This window comes from Leucoraja erinacea, chromosome 11 (assembly GCF_028641065.1).
Source record: "Leucoraja erinacea ecotype New England chromosome 11, Leri_hhj_1, whole genome shotgun sequence".
NCBI lineage: Eukaryota > Metazoa > Chordata > Chondrichthyes > Rajiformes > Rajidae > Leucoraja > Leucoraja erinaceus.
In genome coordinates, this window is record NC_073387.1 from 41,020,624 (window position 1) to 41,042,895 (window position 22,272).

Sequence of the window (22,272 nt, forward strand, 5' to 3'; positions counted from 1 at the left end):
GAAATGTTGTAGGAGCGGCACTGTAGTGCAGCGGTAGTGTTGCTGTCTTACAGCGAGAGAGACCTGGGTTCGAGTCTGACTATGGGTTGGCCTGTATGGATTTTGCACGTTCTCCCTGTGACCACATGGGTTTTCACCAGGTGCTCCAGTTTCCTCCCACACTCCAAAGACGTACAGATTTGTAGGTAAATTGGCTTAGGTAATAATTGATAATCATCCCTAGTGTGTAGTATAATGGTAATGTACAGGGGATCGCTGGTTGGCGCAGGCAAAATGACCTGTTTCCACGCTTTATCTCTAAAACTAAAACTAAGTGGCAACAAAATTCTCACTCTTCTTTGCATCACAATCCCATCATTCACTAAATAATTGTCACTAAACAGGATTTGTGTCTGATATATAAATGTCCAATTATAACCTCTCTCATTTAACACATCTGCATGCTCCCACTCCAAGTTTCCTCCTGCATCTTTGGTATGTGGGAGAAATTCCAAACATCTGCATGATGCCACTGTGCCACAGATGTTCACACTGATCTATCCGTCTCTTCTCACCTTCTACACACTACAACTACAGGATGGCACGGTGGCACAGCAGAAGAGTTGCTGTCATACAGCACCAGAAACCCGGGTTTGATCCCGACTACGGGTGCTGTCTGTACAGAGTTTATAGGTTCTGCCCGTGACCTCCGTGGGATTTCTCCGGTTTCCTCTCACACTTTAAAGACGTATACAGGATTGTAGGCTGGCTTGGTATAATTGTAAAGTGTCCCTTGTGGGTGCGGGATAGAGATGATGTGCGGGGATCGTTGGTCGACGTGGACTCGGTGGGCCGATGGGGTTGTTTCTGCGATGTATCTCTAAACTGAATTGCACTAAACTGTTCAACAATCTCAGACACATCAAAGAACACAAAAACTGAAAACACTGGAAGTAGAGCCGGCCCCACGTAAAGTGCAAATTAATTGGCCACTGTAAATTGCCCCAGTAGATGGGTGAGTTTGAGAAGATGTGAGGATGGGTGGGAGGGAAGAGTTTATAGGATTAGGAGGAAAACAAAATGGAATTAGTATAAAATGATGATTGACAGATGGCACATTGGTGGCCATTTCCATGTTGTATGACTCTTCGACAGTGAGACCAGATGACAAAATAAACAGCTGAAAATTGGTACAGTGCTGCAAAGGTAAAGCTGTAGTATCACACAGTACCTAATCAAAAGTCTTGAAGAGGTCCATATAGACTCATTCCACAGCCCTGTCCTCACAAACCTTCTTAGTTAATTCTTCAAAATATTTCAAAACATTTGTGAGACATGATCTTCCATGCATAACACCATGCTGGCTATCCCTAATCATCCCCGTCTTTCCAAATGCATGTGTGTCTTATCCCTCAGAATCCTTGCCAGTAACTTTCCTATCACAGATGTTAGGATCACAGATCTATTATTCCCTGGTTTTTCTTTGCAGCCCCTTTTAAATGGAGGCATAACATTAGTAACCCATCAATCTTCCGGCACCTGACTCCTGCCTTACAATGATTCATAGATCTCAGTACTCCTGCAAATTTTTCTCGAGCTTCCCGCAGTGTTCTTGGATATATCTGATCAGACCCAGAAGATTTAACTACTTGCATGTTACTTAGAACATTCAGCACCTCTTTAACTGTAATCCAAACTGTCCTCAAGATATCACCATTAACGGTCTCTGAGTTTCCACTCTTCGTGCCTTGGTAAAAACAGAGGAGAAATATTTATTGAGGAAGAAATGAGACACAACGTCGGAGTAACTCAACGAGTCCGGCAGCATCTCTGGAGAAATGGAATGGGTCTCGAACTGACACATCACCCATTCATTTTCTCCAGCAATGCTGCTTGTCCCACTGAGTTACTCCAGCTTTTTGTGTCTATCTACGATTTAAACAAGCATCTGCAGTTCCTTCCTACCTATTCAGTGAGGACCTTTGAATGGGTCACTGTAGCTGTGAGACTGCAGTGTTAAACGCTATGCAACTGTGCCACCTGTATGGCAACCTAGTAATCCTCACAATCATCTGCCTCTCTATGGCAGGAGGACGTGAAGTGAAGATGGTTCTCTTTGAATTTAGAGAATCAATAACCTTACTTGTGTAACAAGTGAAAGGCAATAGTGATAGGGGTGCATACATCTCCTGTTCCTCTGTAGAATGATCCTGACCCGCTAGTGATGGTCAGTAAAATGGTGACCCCCCCTAACCTGCTCTGTAATTACAATTGTAATTGGGGGTGGAGTTGGATTCATGGGAGGTGGCCTTGGAGGGAGGATGCTCCTTAAACTGTGGCGCATCTTGGAAAATACAGATTACCCCCTCCATGACACACTCGTCAACCCGAGGAGTACCTTCAGCAACAGACTGGTTCCACCAAGATGCAGTACAGAACGCCACAGATGATCCTTCTTCACTGTGGCTATCAAACTGTACAACTCTTTCTCCTTGGGTAGACTGACACCCCTCCCCCCCCCCCCCCCCCCCCCTCTCTCTCCCCCCCCCCTCCCCAAATCTTTGCACATTTCCAATCCTTTTCACTGGTCACTTTAATTTCATGTTTCATGTATCTTGTGTTTTATGACTGTTAGCAGATCAATTTCCCTCCTGGGATAAATAAAGTTCTATCGTATCGTATCATATTGTGACTGATGGAGATTCACAGTGAAGCATTCTTACTGATGTGCAGACATCTCTCGCACGCTTACCTAGAAAATAGTATTTCATACTCTATTAGTGTGTCAGATGTAATCTATTACCGTCGGATTGCCCCCAAAACATTGTAAGATTGGATTAAGATATATTAAGAACAGGGAAACCAAATGCCTGCCGTTCTCAGCAGGAGCTGTTTGAAAAGCTCGCAGCTGCCAAATCATTGCCATTCTGACCATGGACACGAGGGACAGAACTTAAAGGTATTTTGGCTATGGCAGTCATAGAATAGTTGGATAAAAAGGTTGCCATGGAAATGAGCAAAACCATGGACAAGGGGAAACACATGGGGTTTTCTGTGTTTGTGTGGGCAGCCCACTGATTAAGCCCTTTGCCACCAGTAGCCACTTGCCACTGCGAGGTGTGGGATGATGAAAGGGGCAGAGAACACAACTCTGATGTGATATTTTAAACCAGCTGTAAACAGTGCAGGGACAATCAATAATGCAGTTTCTATTATCCTGACCATTGAACACAGAGGCTGGCAAACACCATGTACAAAAAATCAGTGTCACAGCGTGGATCCTTTCATTGATGTCATTACCATTGTGAGTGAGATGTGTTTCTTCTTTTCTGATGGAGTTCAATAAAGAGTTCAATCAATTGCAGCGAATAGTGGAGGCAGCCCAGACCATCACACAAACCAACCACAGAAACATAGAAACATAGAAACTAGGTGCAGGAGTAGGCCATTCGGCCCTTTGATCCTGCACCGCCATTCAATATGATCAATGCTGATCATCCAACTCAGTATCCTGTACCTGCCTTCTCTCCATACCCCCTGATCCCTTTAGCCACAAGGGCCACATCTAACTCCCTCAAAAATATAGCCAATTAACTGGCCTCAACTACCTTCTGTGGCAGACAGTTCCAGAGATTCACCACGCTCTGTGTGAAAAATGTTTTTCTCATCTCGATCCTAAAGGATTTCCCCTTTATCCTTAAGCTGTGACCCCTTGTCCTGGACTTCCCCAATATCGGGACCAATCTTCCTGCATCTAGCCTGTCCAACCCCTTAAGAATTTTGTAAGTTTCTATACGATCCCCCCTCAACCTTCTAAATTCTAGCGAGTACAAGCCGAGTCTATCCAGTCTTTCTTCATATGAAAGTCCTGACATCCCAGGAATCAGTCTGGTGACCTTTCTCTGTACTCCCTCTATGGCAAGAATGTCTTTCCTCAGATTTGGAGACCAAAATTGCACACAATACTCCAGGTGTGGTTGCAGCAATACCCTGTACGACTGCAGTAGAACCTCCCTGCTCCTATACTCCAATCCTTTTGCTATGAATGCTAACATACCATTCGCTTGCTTCACTGCCTGCTGCACCTGCATACCTACTTTCAATGACTGGCGTACCATGACACCCAGGTCTCGTTGCATCTCCCCTTTTCCTAATCGGCCACCATTTAGGTAATAGTCTACTTTCCTGTTTTTGCCACCAAAGTGGATAACCTCACATTTATCCACATTATACTGCATCTGCTATGCATTTGCCCACTCACCCAGCCTATCCAAGTCACTTTGCAGCCTCCTAGCATCCCCCTCACAGCTAAAACTGCCCCCCAGCTTCGTGTCATCCGCAAACTTGGAGATGTTGCATTCAATTCCCTCATCCAAATCATTAATATATATTGTAAATAGCTGGGGTCCCAGCACTGAGCCTTGCGGTACCCCACTAGTCACTGCCTGCCATTCTGAAAAGGACCCGTTTCCTCCTACGCTTTGCTTCCTGTTTGCCAGCCAGTTCGCTATCCACATCAATACTGAATGCCCAATACCGTGTGCTTTAAGTTTGTATGCTAATCTCTTATGTGGGACCTTGTCGAAAGCCTTCTGAAAGTCCAGATATAACACATCCACTGGTTCTCCCTTATCCACTCTACTAGTTACATCCTCGAAAAATTCTATAAGATTCGTCAGACTCAACCTCCCTTGCAATGAGTTGCTGCCTCAGCAAGGCCAACAGCATAATCAAGGATGAGTTGCACCATGGCCACTCGCTCTTCTCCCCTCTCCCATCAGGCAAAAGGTATAGAAGTGTGAAAATAGTCACCTCCAGATTTAGGGACAGTTTCTTCCCATTAGGCAACTGCTGCAATTGGAGAGCACTCCTGAACTATCTACCTCATTGGTGACCCTCAGACTATCTTTGATTGGACTTTACTGGCTTTAACTTGCACTAAACGTAATTCCCTTATCGTGTACAGTGGCTTGCAAAAGTATTCATACCCATTGAACTTTTCCACATTTTGTCACGTTACAACCACAAACGTAAATGTATTTTATTGGGATTTTATGTGATAGACCAACATAAAGTGGCGCATAATTGTGAAGTGGAAGGAAAATGATACATGGTTTTCAAAATTTTTTTACAAATAAAAAACTGAAAAGTGTGGCGTGCAAAAGTATTCAGCCCCCTTTACTCTGATACCCCTAAATAAAATCCAGTGCAACCAATTGCCTTCAGAAGTCACCTAATTGGTAAATAGAGTCCACTTGTGTGTAATCTAATCTCAGTATAAATACAGCTGTTCTGTGAAGGCCTCAGATAGATATAGATATGCCATTTATTGTCACTATACATGTACAGTGAAACTGAAAGCTGCTCGTACTCAGTGCATACATACAATTTAGCACAACAAAACAAGAAACAGAAAAAACAAAAAACAGAAGGGAGATGGGGGGGGGGGGGGGAAATAGGTGGACAAATTCTGCGGCGCTACATACATATATACATATATACAGATGGAAGTCCGTGTTGGGCGGTGTAGTCAGTGCATGTGTGAATTTGAATTTATAGTAGTTATAATTCTCGGAAAGCAACTATTCCTGAGTCTGTTTGTCCTGGATTTGATGCACCTATAGCGCCTTCCAGAGGGCAGCAGGTCGAACAGTCCAAACGCAGGATGGGAGCTGTCTTTTGATGATCTTCTTTGCCCTGCTAAGGCAGCGGGAGGTGTAGATGTCCATCAGGGAGGGGAGAGGGCAGAGGTTTGTTAGAGAACATTATTGAACAAACAGCATCATGAAGCCCAAGGAACACACCAGGGATCCCAGGTGATAAAGTTGTGGAGAAGTTTAAAGCAGGGTTAGGTTATAAAAAAATATCCCAAGCTTTGAACATCTCACGGAGCACTGTTCAATCCATCATCCAAAAATGGAAAGAGTATGGCACACCTGCAAACCTACCAAGACATGGCCATCCACCTAAACTGACAGGCCGGGCAAGGAGAACATTGATCAGAGAAGCAGCCAAGAGGCCCATGGTAACTTTGGAGGAGCTGCAGAGATCCACAGCTCAGGTGGGAGTATCTGTCCACAGGACAACTATTAGTCGTGCACTCCACAAATTGGGCCTTTATGGAAGAGTGGCAAGAGAAAGCCATTGTTGAAAAAAAGCCATAAGAAGTCCCGTTTGCAGTTTGCCACAAGCCATGTGGGGGACACAGCAAACATGTGGAGGAAGGTGCTCTGGTCAGATGAGACCAAAATTGAAGTTTTTTGCCTAAGTGCAAAACGCCATGTGTGGCGGAAAACGAACACTGCACATCACCCTGAACACACCACCCCCACTGTGAAACATGGTGGTGGCAGCATCATTCTGTGGGGATGCTTTTCTTCAGCAGGGACAGGGAAGCTGGTCAGAGTTGATGGGAAGATGGATGGAGCCAAATACAGGGCAATCTTGGAAGAAAACCTGTTAGAGTCTGAAAAAGACTTGAGACTGGGGCGGAGGTTCACCTTCCAGCAGGACAACAACCCTAAACATACAGCCAGAGTTACAATGGAATGGTTTAGATCAAAGCATATTCATGTGTTAGAATGGCCCAGTCAAAGTCCAGACCTAAATCCAATTGAGAATCTCTGGCAAGACTTGAAAATTGCTGTTGACAGATGCTCTCCATCCAATCTGACTGAGTTTGAGCTATTTTGCAAAGAAGAATGGGCAAAAATTTCAGTCTCTAGATGTGCAAAGCTGGTAGAGACATACCCCAAAAGACTTGCAGCTGTAATTGCAGCTAAAGGTGGTTCTACAAAGTATTGACTCAGGGGGGCTGAATACTTTTGCACGCCACACTTTTCAGTTTTATATTTGTAAAAAAATTTGAAAACCATGTATCATTTTCCTTCCACTTCACAATTATGTGCCACTTTGTGTTGGTCTATCACATAAAATCCCATTTAAATACATTTACGTTTGTGGTTGTAACGTGACAAAATGTGGAAAAGTTCAAGGGGTATGAATACTTTTGCAAGCCACTGTATCTGTACACTGTAAATGGCTCAATTGTATTCATGTATTGTCTTCCGCTTACTGGTTAGCATGCAACAAAAGCAATTCACTGTACCTCGATACACGTGACAATAAACTAAACCTAACTGGACTAAAGGTCATAAACCAGCTGTAAACTTCAGCCTCTCTCATATAGGTTCACTCCTCGTGTCCATCGCTGCCAGTGGCTCCCTCCTCGACTATCTGGTCTTCTTCTGGGCTTCTGAGTTTCCCCAGCACATGGCTGTTGGAACTTAATTCTCGGCGGCAGATGGGTCTTTGCACAACTGGGAAAACATTAAAGGCAACAAGTGGGTAACGCATGAAGTGGGACATAAGAACAGAAAAATGCTGAAAGAAACAGCAGCTTAGACAGGCTCTGTGGAAATAAAAGCACGGACAATCTTTCAGGTATGAGACCCTTTGTTAAAAATGACAAACTGCATTCCCAGCATCGTTCATTTTGATTTCACATTTTCAGCATCTGCAGTTTTAATTGATTTTCAAGAAATCAATTTGCTGGGTATAATTTCAGAAAACTCATTAGCACGATTTAACCAACATAAAATAATTTTCCACATGAAAACCAGGCAATAATAGACCAATTTTCAGGCTTTTGTTCCATATTGATGTCTGGATTAGAGAACCACTCACTGAACAATCTGGATAGATTGAGCTGTAGTACTACTCAGATCCCTTCTGCTTCTCCACCTCTTCCCTTTCTATCCACTTCTCCTGCTTTTTTTCTCCCTCCCATTCTTGCTGTGTTTGCACTGGAATGCCTCGTAGTGCACTCATATCTGGCAGTAAATGCTTTATGCAGAGGACTTGAGCTTGTCAAAGATTTTCACCACATGAACTAATTCCCTCTAAATGTTAAGACTTCAAACAACGCTAAAAAAAAAACACCAAACACTACAGAACTGTAGCAAGAGCCGAGATAAATCAATTGGCCACAAATCCGAATGTAGTCTTTCTTCCTTTTCAAGCGCGTGGTCCTTCCAGCTGCAAGGCGAGGGTCCAAATGTGTAAAGAGAGGCAAGAGGTAGAAGGTGGAACTCCAAGAAGCAAATATGGTGCCAAATAATAGTTGCACTGACATAGTAATCTGTTTACTTTCCCCACTTGGAGTGGACAGCTGCATCAAAAGCCAATTCACTTGGCACCCGTATCAGTAAGATATGAGCAGCATGACAATTTTTAAAGATCATTATTCATTTTAAAAAATCAATGTAGGTATATGTCATCTTGAGAATTCAGGTGTTTCAGAAATGTGACTGAACTGACTGTCTTTGATTCTCAATTGACTAGCATGATAAGGATTAGCATTTTCTTCAATTTCTTATGATTTGGTTTGCATATTATCCTCAAACATAACTTTTAACCTTTCTGAGACTACAGAGAACTGAGAATAGAGCTGGATATGAGATTGATCTCAATTGTTGATTTATTTCACAAGATCATAATTCACTGCGAAATGGCACTGTGGTCCAGGCAAATGACTTGGAATGTTTTCATTCAATTTATATTGAATCATTATCAATCTCTGTGCATATAAAACACATGTCTGTTTGAGCATTTCTTGTTTTGAGGTCAATATTTTCAGGAGGATGCTGCTGAGAAAATCAGATTATAAATGTGTTTCTTAATGAGGTTTTTATAACAACAAAAATCAGCGTGGTGGCATAGCTGTAAAGCTACTGTCTTACAGCGACAGAGACCCAGGTTAGATCCTGACTATGGATGCTTGTCTGTATGGAGTTTGTACGTTCTCCCCGTGACCTGCATGGGTTTTCTCCGAGATCTTTGATTTCCACCCACACTCCAAAGATGTACAGATTTGTAGGTTAATTGGCTTGGTGTAAAAGTAAATTGTCCCTAGCCTGTGTAGGATAGTGTTAGTGTGTGGGGATCACGGGGCGGTGTGGGCACGGTGGGCCAAAGGGCCTGTTTCCGCCCTGTATCTGCTCTGTATCTCTGAACTAAACTAAACTAAAAATCAACCATATACAATAATTCAAATGTATGAAATGTGATATTATATACAGTTTGTGAGAGCTTGCACATTATTTACGGAATTGGCGTCTTGCAGAGCATGGATTGAAGTTCACTATGATTGCAATCTTGCAGCAGAGATGTTATTCTGTGGGAGGTACACAAAAATGCTGGAGAAACTCAGCGGGTGCAGCAGCATGTATGGAGCGAAGGAAATAGGCAACGTTTCGAGCCAAAACCCTTCTTCAGACTGATGGGGGGGTGGGGGTGGGAAGAAGAAAGGAAAAAGGCGGAGGAGGAGCCCGAGGGCTGAGGGATGGGAGGAGGCAGCCCGAGGGCTGAGGAAGGGGAGGAGACAGCAAGGGCTAACAAAATTGGGAGAATTCAATGTTCATGCCCCCAGGATGCAGACTCCGCAAGCAGAATATGAGGTGCTGTTCCTCCAATTTCCGTTGTCACTCTGGCCATGGAGGAGACCCAGGACAGAGAGGTCGGATACGGGATGGGAGGGGGAGTTGAAGTGCTGAGCCACCGGGAGGTCAGGTTGGTTATTGCGGACCGAGCGGAGGTGTTCGGTGAAACGATCGCCCAGCCTCCGTTTGGCCTCACCGATGTAGATCACCTGACATCTAGAGCAGTGGATGCAATAAATGAGGTTGGAGGAGATGCAGGTGAACCTCCGTCGCACCTGGAATTCTGTGGGGCCTGGTATAAGGTGTGATTCCGAGGATTGTTATTTCTGATAGGACGAGTGTGCTGCAAAAGCTGTGTCTGTGAAGTCTAGTACAAAGACATTTCCAAAGTAGCTGTGAACAGTGAGTTATCAGCCAGCTGGACAACAATTTAACCCCTACTGCTCTCATCTTGGATAGCTGTATTCAATGGGTATCTATCACCCTATATAGGTAAGAAAGCTTGTTTTTCAGCAATGTATTCTGTGTAAAAGTTCTGTGTGAATGTCCAGTGTCTTTTGTCTACTTGTCATTTTCAGTCTTCAGTCCTTTAGTTACAGTTCCATAGTTTCCTTGTTTTGATAGTTATGATAGGTTCACTTTTTAGTTAAAGTCTGCAGATATTTTATACTGTGCTCTGATGCCATATAAACATCATCCTTGAATAAAATTTTTTAAATAGGTACTTCTAGACTCAGCAAATCGTTGATCCTACACGTGAATTTGGAGCAGCATGTAAACGAAACTACAGTGTTGGTCTCAGAAAATGACTTTATTTCAAACAAAATTTCCCTGTAGACGCGAGGACTCCTGATACAGGAATCTGGAACAAAATAGCCCTATTATTGCAGCAAACATCCGTGGAGAAAGAAACAGAACAGTAGTTGATTTTTCAAGTCAGTGTTAAAAATTGGCTAATTTTTCTCAAAAAATAGTTACAAGGATTATGTGAGCTATAAGATTAACTGTGCATGTTCAACCAAAACAGCAAATTGGTACTGTCTACTCTTTTAAATGATTGCTGAATACACCAGCACATTCCATGCTGATCATTTCCTCCATGAACCAGCAAGAATGTGAGTGAGTACAGGTGTCAGAGGTTATGGGGAGAAGGCAGGAGAATGGGGTTAGGAGGGAGAGATAGATCAGCCATGATTGAATGGCGGAGTAGACTTCACGGGCCGAATGGTATAATTCTACTCCTATTTCTTTTGACCTTATGACCTCTACTCAAGAATGTGAGTGACTTGTTCTACTTAATGGTGACCAGTACCTGTTAAATGTGAATGCATTGATGGGAAGGCAGTCATGGTAGTTTTTAATCAAATGTAATTTTGGTCTGTGATATATTGAGCAATGGGGAAAAAAAACATTTAAGAGACTTTTCAGGCAATAGAGATTTTGGTGGAGAGAAAGAGTCTGAAAGAAGGGGCGACAATTTGTATTTCAGTAGGGCCAACATGCAAATATTTAAGAAACAGTAGGAAGTATAGAAAGAAAATAGAAAAAATAAATACGGACGTGTTATTCCAGAAACATGCATACAGTGCAGGAGGAGATGTGATCATCAGTAAAATGGTAGATTCATCTTCAAATGGCAGATCACATTTAATTAATTATGGTGGCACAGTGGCACCCCTAAAGCTGCTGCCTCACAGCGCCAGTCCGGGGTTCAATCCTGAGCTCAGGTGCTGACTATGGGGAATTTGTATGTTCTCCCTGCGAATGCGTGGGTTGCCTCTGGATGCTCCAGATTCCTCCGACATGCAAATGACATGTAGGTTTGTAAGTTAATTGGTGTCCGTAAATGTCATAGTGTGTAATGAGTGGATGCAAAAGTAGGATAACACAGAACTAGTTGGAATGGTTGGTGTGGTTTCAGTGGGCCGAATGGCCTGTATCTCTGCTGTATCTCCAAATTAAGCTGAAATCATGACGAGCCTGGTGGCTGATGAATTCACTAAACCCTTATAACACATGTACCCAAAAAAATTATTAATCAGGTCTCAACCCAAAAATTCTGGTTTAGATCACTTTACCAAACCACTGTTATAAGTGGTCCTCCAACCTCATCTGTTGTATCCGTTGTTCAAGATGTGGACTCGTATACATCAGCGAGACCAAACATAGCCTGGGAGATCGTTGCGCTGAACACTTTAGCTTCCACCTGAACCTGCCTGATCTCCCGGTTGCTAAACACTTTAATTCTCCTTCCTATTCCCACATTGACCTTTCTGTCCTAGTTCTCCTCCATTGTCAGAGCGAGGCTAAATGCAAATTGGAGGAACAGCATCTCATATTTCGCTTGGCAGTGGTATGATATTGATTTCTCTAACTTCAAGTAACCCTGGCATTCCCTCTCTCTCGATCTCTCCCCACCCAAATCACACCAGCTTCTCATTTTCATCCAACAAAACAGCTAACAATGGCCTGTTTCCTTTATCATCGTTACCTTTTTGCATATATTTCATTAATTGTTCTTTATCTTGCTACATCATCGTCCATGTCTCCCGTTTCGCGTTCCTGTGACTTCAGTCTGAAGAAGGATCTCGACGTGAAACGTCACCCTTTCCTTCTGTCCAGAGATGCTGCCTGTCCCGCTGAGTTACTCCAGTTTTTCGTGTCTATCCACTGTATCTGTACCTTACGTATTATGTACACAGACAACCGTTCAAAGATTCTTCTCTTTCAGGCAATCCCTTGTGGTCAAATCTAACTAATTTTTATTTTAGCAAAAAAAACAAAGTGCTAGAGGAACTCAACTGGTCAGACAGCATCTGGGAAAGAATGGACAGATGATGTTTCAAGTTGGGATCCTTCATTTTTTACTCCACTCCTGTGGCGTTGGATGTGAGATGCAATGACTCCACCATAAAGAAGGTAGTTGATGCTGGATGAGCAGTGGGTGGGCTGTGGGCACTTATTCCATTGTCTGCAATCACCCTCTGCCCGCTGTTGTCAATAAATATTCAAAGTGCTCAGTATTATCCTAACCATTCTTCTCCCTTTTAAATGTCCATCTAAAAGAATGTTATTGTTTATCAAAGATAGACAGAAAAATCTGGAGGAACTCAGCGGGCCAGGCAGCATCTCTGGAGAGAAAGAATGGGTGATGTTTCCTGTTGAGAACCTTCTTCAGACCAGCTGGAGAATATGGTTCAGAAGGAAAACTAGATCAGCCAATGGTGAAACTCGATAGGCTGAATAGCTTAATTTTGCTCCTTTGTCTGATGATCTAACAGTGGGGTTGCACGGTGATGCAGCGGTAGTGGTGCCCCCTTGCAGCGCCAGAGACTCTGGTTAGATCCCGACTATGGGTGCTATCTGTATGGTGTTGCACATTCTCACTGTGACCCCGTGGGAGTTCTCCAGGTGCTCCTCCCATTTTTAGTTTCCTCCCACGCTCCAAAGATGTACATATTTGTAAGGTAATTGGCTTTGGTAAAATTGTAAATTGTCACTAGTGTGTAGGATAGTGTTAGTGTATGGGGAGATTGCTGCTCGGCACGGACTTGGTCGGCCAAAGGGCCCGTTTCCTCTTTGTGTCTCTAAAGCAGTTGTATAAATCACAGTGTGAATAAACTAAGCAGACTGAATTATATTACTATTCTAAACCGATTACTCTAATCTGTATTGCACTGCAGCATTAAAATTCAAATGTAAACACCTTTATCAATATGTTATAATTTGTTTTCATTTCCTTGCAAATGTGTCATTACAAGTTGGCCATGTGCTCTTTGTACCCATTAACATTCTCTCGACAGATACTGTATTCCAGTTTTTCTCCCTTTTTATTTTAAGTTTCCAACATCCATAGTGCCTTTTCTCCTAAGTGCACTATAAAGAATGGTTAATAATGAGGGCATGCTGTTAACACATCTATTTTTTTTCATTTGTATAGTGCTTTGCCAGGTTTGAAAAGGCATATATTAAGTCTTACTTTATTTTAAGTCTTAGTTAATGGCAAGCACTCATTGACACTGCAAACTTTGTTTCATTGCTTTAGATTTTTGCATCTTAATGTTATTAAAATTTGAACATTTGTTGCCTCAGCATCCATTGCAGAAACCATCACTATTTAGGCATCTGTGTTTTTTAATCATACTTCTGTTGCTCACTGTAACATACCATCAGTCCTCTGCCATCATGTATTATACGAGTCCAGCAAATAACCCATCAATAGATCACAACGATGTTGATGTCCCTCCTGGGAAGTTGTAACGGACATGGAACCTATTGAACTCTCCGCAACTCTCTGCAACCAGCTGAACCAAGATGCTACTGCTTTTGGCCAGACTTGTTTGAACTCATCATGCAATGGCATTTGGTGTCTCCTCTAGTTAGGTTAAGCGACACAGCGCAGAGATGGGCCATTCGGCCCACCAAGTCCTGGCTGACCAGCGATTCCCATACACTAGCACTATCCTACACACTAGGGACGATGGAAGAATTAGAAGGGAATTGCTTCTATACCTGGAATGACTATTCCCTGGATGATGTGAAGGAAATAAATAAATGGATGATCATTTCTAAAGAATGCTTTGGAATGAGCTGTGAGGAGTGAAGTGATTCGTGAAAACGGAAGAGCGGATCAGGATGTAATGCAAGAATGGTCTCTTTGAATTGCAAAAAGAGAAGAGGAAGATGATGTTGTTAGTGAAATGATGTAGAAAGAATAGCGAATTAAATGTGTGGGCTCCAATTTTGTTTCTAAAGGAACACCTGAACTCTACCGGGCGAAGAAGGAACTACAGATGCTGGTTTAAACCAAAGATAGACAGAAAAGGCCGGGGTAACTCAGCGGGTCAAGCAGCATCACTGGAGAAAAGGAATAGGTATCGTTTTGGGTCAAGAACCTTGTCCAGACTGAAGAAGGGTCTCGACGCAAAACGTCACCCATTCCTTTTTACCACAACTCTACCTCTCAGAAACTTCCACATACTACATACAGGCCAATGTCACCAGTTCACAAAGGGAAACAATGTAAAAATAATTTTATTTTTAGTGGATGTATGAAAAATTGATTTCTACTATGTAAAATCAGCAATATGTAATGGATTTTCCGGGCAATTGATTTCAGAACTTTACAAGCCCTTTAAATCAAAAATTATTTGTGATATTCAAGGTACCTTATGGTAACTCAGCTACTGAAGCATATCTTGTTAGCCCAGGGACTGCAGTAACTATATAGAGGGTAGAGATGTTAAGTGTCCAATAAAGGCTTGCATGGCAGCAGGATTGTTGTAATGCAGTATGACAAACTTATTTCAAAATGCAATTAACGTGTCTGTTGTATTTTGTCCTCATTGCTTGTAAAGATGTATTACAGGATTTATTCATTTTAAAAAAAGGTAGCAATCCAAGAATTCACAGAACAAAATCTGTTAAATGTTAAATGTCAAAAATAAAAATCTGAAATAAACAAAATGTATATCAACTTTTCATTAACATATTTCAAAGAAAAGGACAGCCAGCTGTTAAGATATATATGTTTTTGTTTGGTTGCAGAGGAGAACATGCAACAGAGAGGAAAAGAAAAGCAACAAGAATATAATCCAGTTATCGAGAGGAAGATACTGGAAAAATATCCTCTGCTCTGCTCAATAGCAAAGCAATGAGTTGTTATGCATCGTCCTAGTGAGATAGGGCCTGGATGCCAGTCTGAGTTATTCCTTTCTCAAGATTATGTTTCTGTAGAGCTTCTCCCACTTGACCATTTTTCTACAGCTGTACAGTAGAGAGCATATTCACTGGTTGCATCGCGACCTAGTTCGGCAACTGGAATGCCCAGGAACGAAGGAGGTTAAAGAGAGTGCTAGACATTATCCAGTCCCTTATAGGTTCTGACCTCCCCACCATTGAAGGGATCTACCAGAGACACCGTTTCAAAAAGCCAGCCGATATCATCAAAGGCTGTTTTACATCGAAGATAGACCCAAAATGCTGGATTAACTCAGCGGGACAGGCAGCATTTCTGGAGAGAAGGAATGGATGACGTTTCGGGTCGAGACCCTTCTTCAGACTCAGAACTTCGAAGGACTTCTTCAGAACTTCTAAAGACTGTCTTTGATTGTACTATGGACTTTGGGTGCATTTTTTCATCAGTATTGTAGTTAATATGACATTATCCAACGCAATATGGGGGGGGGGGGGGGCTTTCTGGAGCGCTAGTATGGGTGTTATGGGCTGAAGGGACTGGTTTCCAGAGGGCTACTATGCAAATTGTGCACCAAATGGATTCTTGGGCTGGCGTCTCAGTCAATCAAGCCTGTTGTGCTGGCAACTCACTCACGGCTGGTGGGCTGGTAGTTGACTCACGGTTAATCCTTGAAATTCTATTTCAAGCAGGGTATAAGGCCACCAAATTCAAGTGCAGTTTCTTACCACTTCTAGCAGGGTGCAAGGCCACCAAATTCAAGTGCAGTTTCATACCATTTGAAGTAGGGTGCAAAGCCACTAAAGACAGTGACCTCTCCCTCCTCCATCTTGCAGAGACTGAGCCACACCCACATTTCCGAGTTTTATAACCCCTCCCCCCCACCGGAAAAGGTGTGGCTTTCATGGAGTGATTGACAGGAGAGAGATTCTGAACATTTTTTTTTTAAACTATAACCCTTTTATTTTTCATTGATGGGAAGAATTCTCTGCACCTGCTCAGCGGAGGGGGGCTGAGTAAGATGGCCAAAAATCACAGCTGTAAGTGGTAGCGTTTTATCTAAAATCAATATACAGTGCAAACAGGAAGTAAGTGCATTTACAGTAGTGCCTTTTAACTTCAAGCCAAAGCATCCAAGCCACCATTAGCAGTAAGAGGTGCCTTTCAACTTCAAGTCAAAGCAACCAAGCCACCATTTGCAGTGTAGTGGTGAATCTCTGGAACTCTCTGCCACAGAGGGTAGTTGAGGCCAGTTCATTGGCTATATTTAAGAGGGAGTTAGATGTGGCCAAGGGGATCAGAGGGTATGGAGAGAAGGCAGGTACGGGATACTGAGTTGATGATCAGCCATGATCATATTAAATGGCAGTGCAGGCTCGAAGGGCCGAATGGCCTACTCCTGCACCTAGTTTCTATGTTCTATGTTTCTGTGTTCTATGTTTCTATGTAGTGGCTTTCAACTTCAAACAAAGCTCCCAAGCCACCACTTGCAGTAAGTTTCAACTTCATGCCACCATTTGCAGTGCCTTTCAACAATGCACTAGGGAGGGGAGGAGGGGTGGAGGCTTTCTGGAGCGCTAGTATGAACTATTTTAGAACAAATAAACATTTTCTTTTGCAAGATTTAGAACCAATAGTCATTTTTTTACAATCTTTAAAACCAATAGCCTTTTTTTTTTTACAAGCTTTAGAACCAATAGACATTTTTTTGCAAGCTTTAGAACCAATAATCATTTTTGCAAGCTTTAGAACCAATACAGACACTTTTTGCTAGCTTTAAAACCAATAGACATTTTTTGCAAGCTTTAGAACCAATAGACATTTTTTTGCAAGCTTTAGAACCAATAGAGACACTTTTTGCAAGCTATAGAACCAATAGAACCAATAGACATTTTTTTGCAAGCTTTAGAACCAATAGACATTTTTTTGCAAGCTTTAGAACCAATAGACACTTTTTTGCAAGCATTAGAACCAATAGCCATTTTTTGCAAGCTTTAGAACCAATAGAGACATTTTTTGCAAGCTTTAGAACCAATAGAGACACTTTTTTGCAAGCTTTAGAACCAATAGACATTTTTTGAAAGCTTTAGAACCAATAGACACTTTTTTGCTAGCTTTAGAACCAATAGACACATTCTGCAAGCATTTTAGAACCACTAAGGGCACTTACATTTGAGTAGACATGTGTTCAGTTTTATTCACAGCTCAGAGAAATGTGACCCTCCACCTTCCTCCATCTTGAAGAGTGTGTGAGGCACACCACTTCCTGGTTTTACAGTCCCTCCCCCCTGCCGCCAGCGGGGGCAGCAGAGAGATTGGGGAATTTTGTAAAAACATTAATATCTCTGTCATTATTAATCGACGGGAAAAATCCTCAGCACACATGCAGCGGACGGGGGCTCTGAGCGAGGTGACCAAAAATTATGGCCGTATGTGGCGGCGTTCTCTCGGAAATCGCAGCACAGATGGCCAAAACCGGTCAAGAACAGACAGATAGATAGATAGATAGATAGATAGATAGATAGATAGATAGATAGATAGATAGATAGATAGATAGATGATAGATAGATGATATACAACTATATATGACATAATATATATGACAATTAAACACACCCGGTTATTGACACAATTTCAGCACTTCTTTAGGATAGATTTTAAACATGCCACTTGGGTGTACTACTTGCTTTGCAAATCTGTTACCATTGTGGAAATCACAGATTTTTATTTCAATTCAGTTCAATGGAAACAAGGAACAGATGGTGGTTGTAATGGGCAGATGATTCATAATGTACCTCTGTGACTTAGGATGCAGAGGAGATTTACTAGGCTTTAAAAACATCAGTTACATCGAGTGATCAGTGATTCTCTGTGCGTGGAAAATTAAGAAAGGATTCAATAGACAGGATCAAAATGTTGAAGAGTCATCATTTAATAAATAAGTAAATTAATGTACAGATTACCTAAATGGGTAATGGAAACAAACACAATCATAAATTTGTAAAGTGCATTTGAATAATAAAGTAATTGGATTTGACACCAGTGGTGTGCAATTAAATAGTTAGCTCTTTCAAAAATCAGACACAGCCATAACGGTTTGGCTTCCTTACATGCTTTGTCTTTTTATGCTGGGAATAAGGTGGCACACTGAAAATATTGCTAAAACAGATCTACCTGCAAACCTTTCCTAGTTTCTTATGCTTTATGAATCATCTGCCCATTACAACCACCATCTGTTCCTTATTTCCATTGAACAGAATTGAAATAAATCTGTGGTTTCCACAATGGAAGCAGATTTGCAAAGCCAGTAGTACACCCAAGTGCCATGTTTAAAATCTAACCCAGAGAAGTTCTGAGGTTGTGTCAATAGCCAAGTGTGTCTAAGAAATTATTGAAGGTAGGAAAAGGGGATTAGGAGGCAGTGATTAGCAATCATTGAATGGCAGAGTAGACTTGATGGTCCAAATGGCTTAATTCTACTCCTATAACTTGTGAAAGTTAACAGTGCAAGGAGTTGTACTTGGAAAGATTATAAATCCTAGACTTCTAGCACTTGTAATTGTGTGCTCAGTGGGTGCACACAATTATAAGTGCTACAGAAGTGCAAGTTTAGCTGTCATCCCCTTAATGTAGCAGCAACTCTTGAGGCAATGGTCCTGAGTGGGAACTGTCAAGCCAAGTCTGGGTCTTAAACAGGTTGCCTGTATCAGGTGTGGAAGATTACAAATCTAAGCAGGCATACTTAATGGATGATTAATGGCAGTCCCCTTTGTTAGTATTCACATGGCCTATTCCTCTGTTAAAAACCTGATTTTGAATATGGGGACACCCAGCCTATTGGTAAAAATCTCTGACACGCTTCAACACTGGACTCTGTAAGAAGAAACTGCAAATGTTGGTTTTCACCAAAATGCTTAAGTAACTCATCAGATCAGGCAGCATCACCGTAGAAAAGGAATAGGTGACATTTTGTATTGAAACCCTTCTTCAGAATGAGAGTTAGGGGAGAGGGAAACTGCAGGTATGAAACGGTACAGAACAAACCAGACCAGCACACCAATAGCCAAAAAGCTACCAATGGTCCATTGTTGGCATTGGAGGAAGTGATAAGAGAGAGAGGGAATGCAATACTGGACACCCTGATCGACCTGTCCCAGTTAGACGACTTTTTAGGTGAGTGCAGGAGACTCTGCGCTCACCACATGGTTGCCACATGTTCGCTGATGGTCTCTGGTGAGTCTCCTTCATGGTCGCGAGGAGTTCCCGCATTCTGGGAACTAGTCGCAGCCTGCGTATGGCAGCCACAAATTTTTCAACATGTTGAAAATTGGTTGCCTTGGAGAAAATCGGTAATCCTGTAGTCGTAGGTGCAGTTGTAGTGGGGTCGCCATGTAGCTATGGGTAGTCAAGGTAGGCATAGGCAGTTTCAGTTAATTGCCTTTGCTAATCGGTCATCTTCATTGGCTCATTGGGGGAAAAAACGTAAGCAGGAGCTTTCAGAACCAAGGATAACCGGCCGGTAATGCTAAATGTCTGCCGAACTTCACAGCTGTGTATCTCTGGCTTATTTAAAGTTATCTGGCTTCTTAAATGTTGTCTCCACCTTTTCTTCCTCCTTCTACCCCCCCCCCCCCCCCCCCCTCTTCCCTCTTCTCCTCTTGTAAAGGACGTACCGTATACTGTGCTAGCTGTCTTTTTTACAGTCTAATTACAGTGCCAACCTTCCTGTTCATTACAGTATGTGTCTGTATCACCTTGGTTTGTACCGTGTGAATTTCAGACAGCGCTTCCCTGCTTGCCTGGCCCCCGCCTTTGTGATGTGTTTGTTTGTTTGTGTGTGTGTGTGTTCCACTCTGACAGTCGCCATTCCAGTTCCCGGTTTTTCAGGCGAATGCTGGCAACTTCATAGTCGACGGCAGTCCGCTGACAAAAATCACCTAAGTGGGACAGGCCCATGACAGTGACGTAAAGTAAAGATAGATCTTTTAAATTACACTCAAGCTGTCTTGTGTTCTCTCACCAAGGCCTGCTTTTGTAGTTGAGGCCTTGGGAGTTCCATCAGTGTGCACTCACCTTCCAGGATTACAGCAGCAATGTCAATCACATGCGTTGCATCCTGAATAATGTTACTGCTCTGCATGCAATGGTGTCCATGCATAAATATCTCACATGCAGGAAAAGCCATAAATGAATTTTGCATTGTGCACAATGAAGCGGCAATCGTATTTCACAGTTGACTTTGCACCTCAAATCCATTGTATAATGCATGAAAAAGCATGTGCTGCATCGTCAAATTTATTGTACTCTATAACTCCAATTGGCATCTTTTATTTTGTGCTACTATTAGATTTCCTATAGTTCACCTTGTGTTTCACTTAATTAATTTGCAATCCATCTTGTGTGTGTGTGCCCCTGCACGTGTTCCATTTGCATGAATGTAAAGTGCAACTGTGTTTACCTTAGTTGTTTTAAACATTCATGAACTATTATCTGCAGAAAACGCCCATGCTTTAAGACTCTTTTGCTTTTCTAATGCTTTTACAGTGATTTACAGGGGTCATTTATCTTCTGATCTCACAATTCCTTAAAATGTACTTTAATATTAAGTAGTTTACAAGTCATTCCACCTGTAAATTGATGTTTATAGACCCGGCTGCGCTGGATTCCCACGGCTGAATGCAGGTCATGGCGGACTGAGGCCTGCAGAGGGAAGCCGCCGAGCTACCCCAACTCGAGCTGCCCACAACCTGGAAGGGGGAGCCTGCTGAGTCGGCCTCTGCTCATCTCCCGAAGATTAGAGACTGGGAGGATGGTGCCAGTGACAATGACGGATGCAAGGGGTGAGGAGCAAGCCTGGCAGGAGAAAGAACCAGGGTCTGGCCTATTGCGCCCGCAAGGTTGATTGTGGGTGGCGCCGCTGGGGCACAAAGGTAGAAGGGCGAGCAGAGGAGCGTTTGTTCGCTGGTCGATCCACATGTATCAGGAAGGCAATGGCTGGAGGCCCACAGCAGCCTGGGGCTTGCCTGGATCGGGCACTGCTCATAGCAATCTACTTCGAAAACATAGCAATCTACCTCTTGCATTCGGTCTTAGTAGACTAATTCTGTACAATTTGCTAATGGGGAATGTGTTTAGGTATGGCATATTTTACTGGACTATTTGTTCAAAAAGAATCTCACTGTGTGTTTGCACACATGACAATTAAAGCACCATCCATCCTTGTTCTTTTCCTCTATCCTTCTTTTTCAATTTTAGATGAACCCACACTTAAAACATTCCTCTGACTAAAAGGCCTGTCCCACTTTCCCGAGTTAGTCATGAATGCTCCCAAATTTTCCCCTTGATTCAAACTCGGAGAATGTCCGTAACAAGTCCGTAGGAGGTACTCGGGGCTATTTTTTTACTCGTGGACATTTTTCATCAGGCCGAAAAAATGTCCCGACTTACCTGATGCCCCAACAACCTACGGCTGACATAACGAGCCGCTACAATATATCTATGGACTCCTACGGACTCGTTACGGACATTTTCAGAGTTTGAATATCTTGAATACATTCAATAACTGAACATTTGCCAAAAGGGCCTGTCCCATTTCGGTGACTTTTTATGCGAGTGCAGGAGACTGCGCTCGCCTCATGATCGCCACATGGTCGCCACATGTTCGCTGGTGGTCTCTGATGCGTCTCCTTCATGGTCGGGAGGTGTACCCGCATTCTGGGAACTAGTCGCGGCCTCAGTACGGATGCCGCAAATTTTTCAACATGGTGAAAATTGGAAAATAGTGAAATGTTGTCAAATTCCCTATATAATCTTGAACTTCTTTACTCTTTTACTCCAATTATACCATATTATAAGGTAACTTGACCACAATATTTCCACAATGTAGAATGTTGTTTCATGCAAGTTAATTCCCTGTGATTTGTATATAGAGACGACTAAGCCTGCCTACCAATATTTTCCAGACTCATGTTTAACAAACACTGCCCTTTTCTATTTTCCTCACTGAAATATATACTGTAACTTTACTCCTCTTCACATTACAAAATGTTTTTTTTTTCCCGACTTTGTATTACTCACAACTTGGAATCATAATACTTTGTGACGCATTAAATCCTACAAAATTCTGAAAATTTGCAGGAATCAAAACAAAAATGAGTT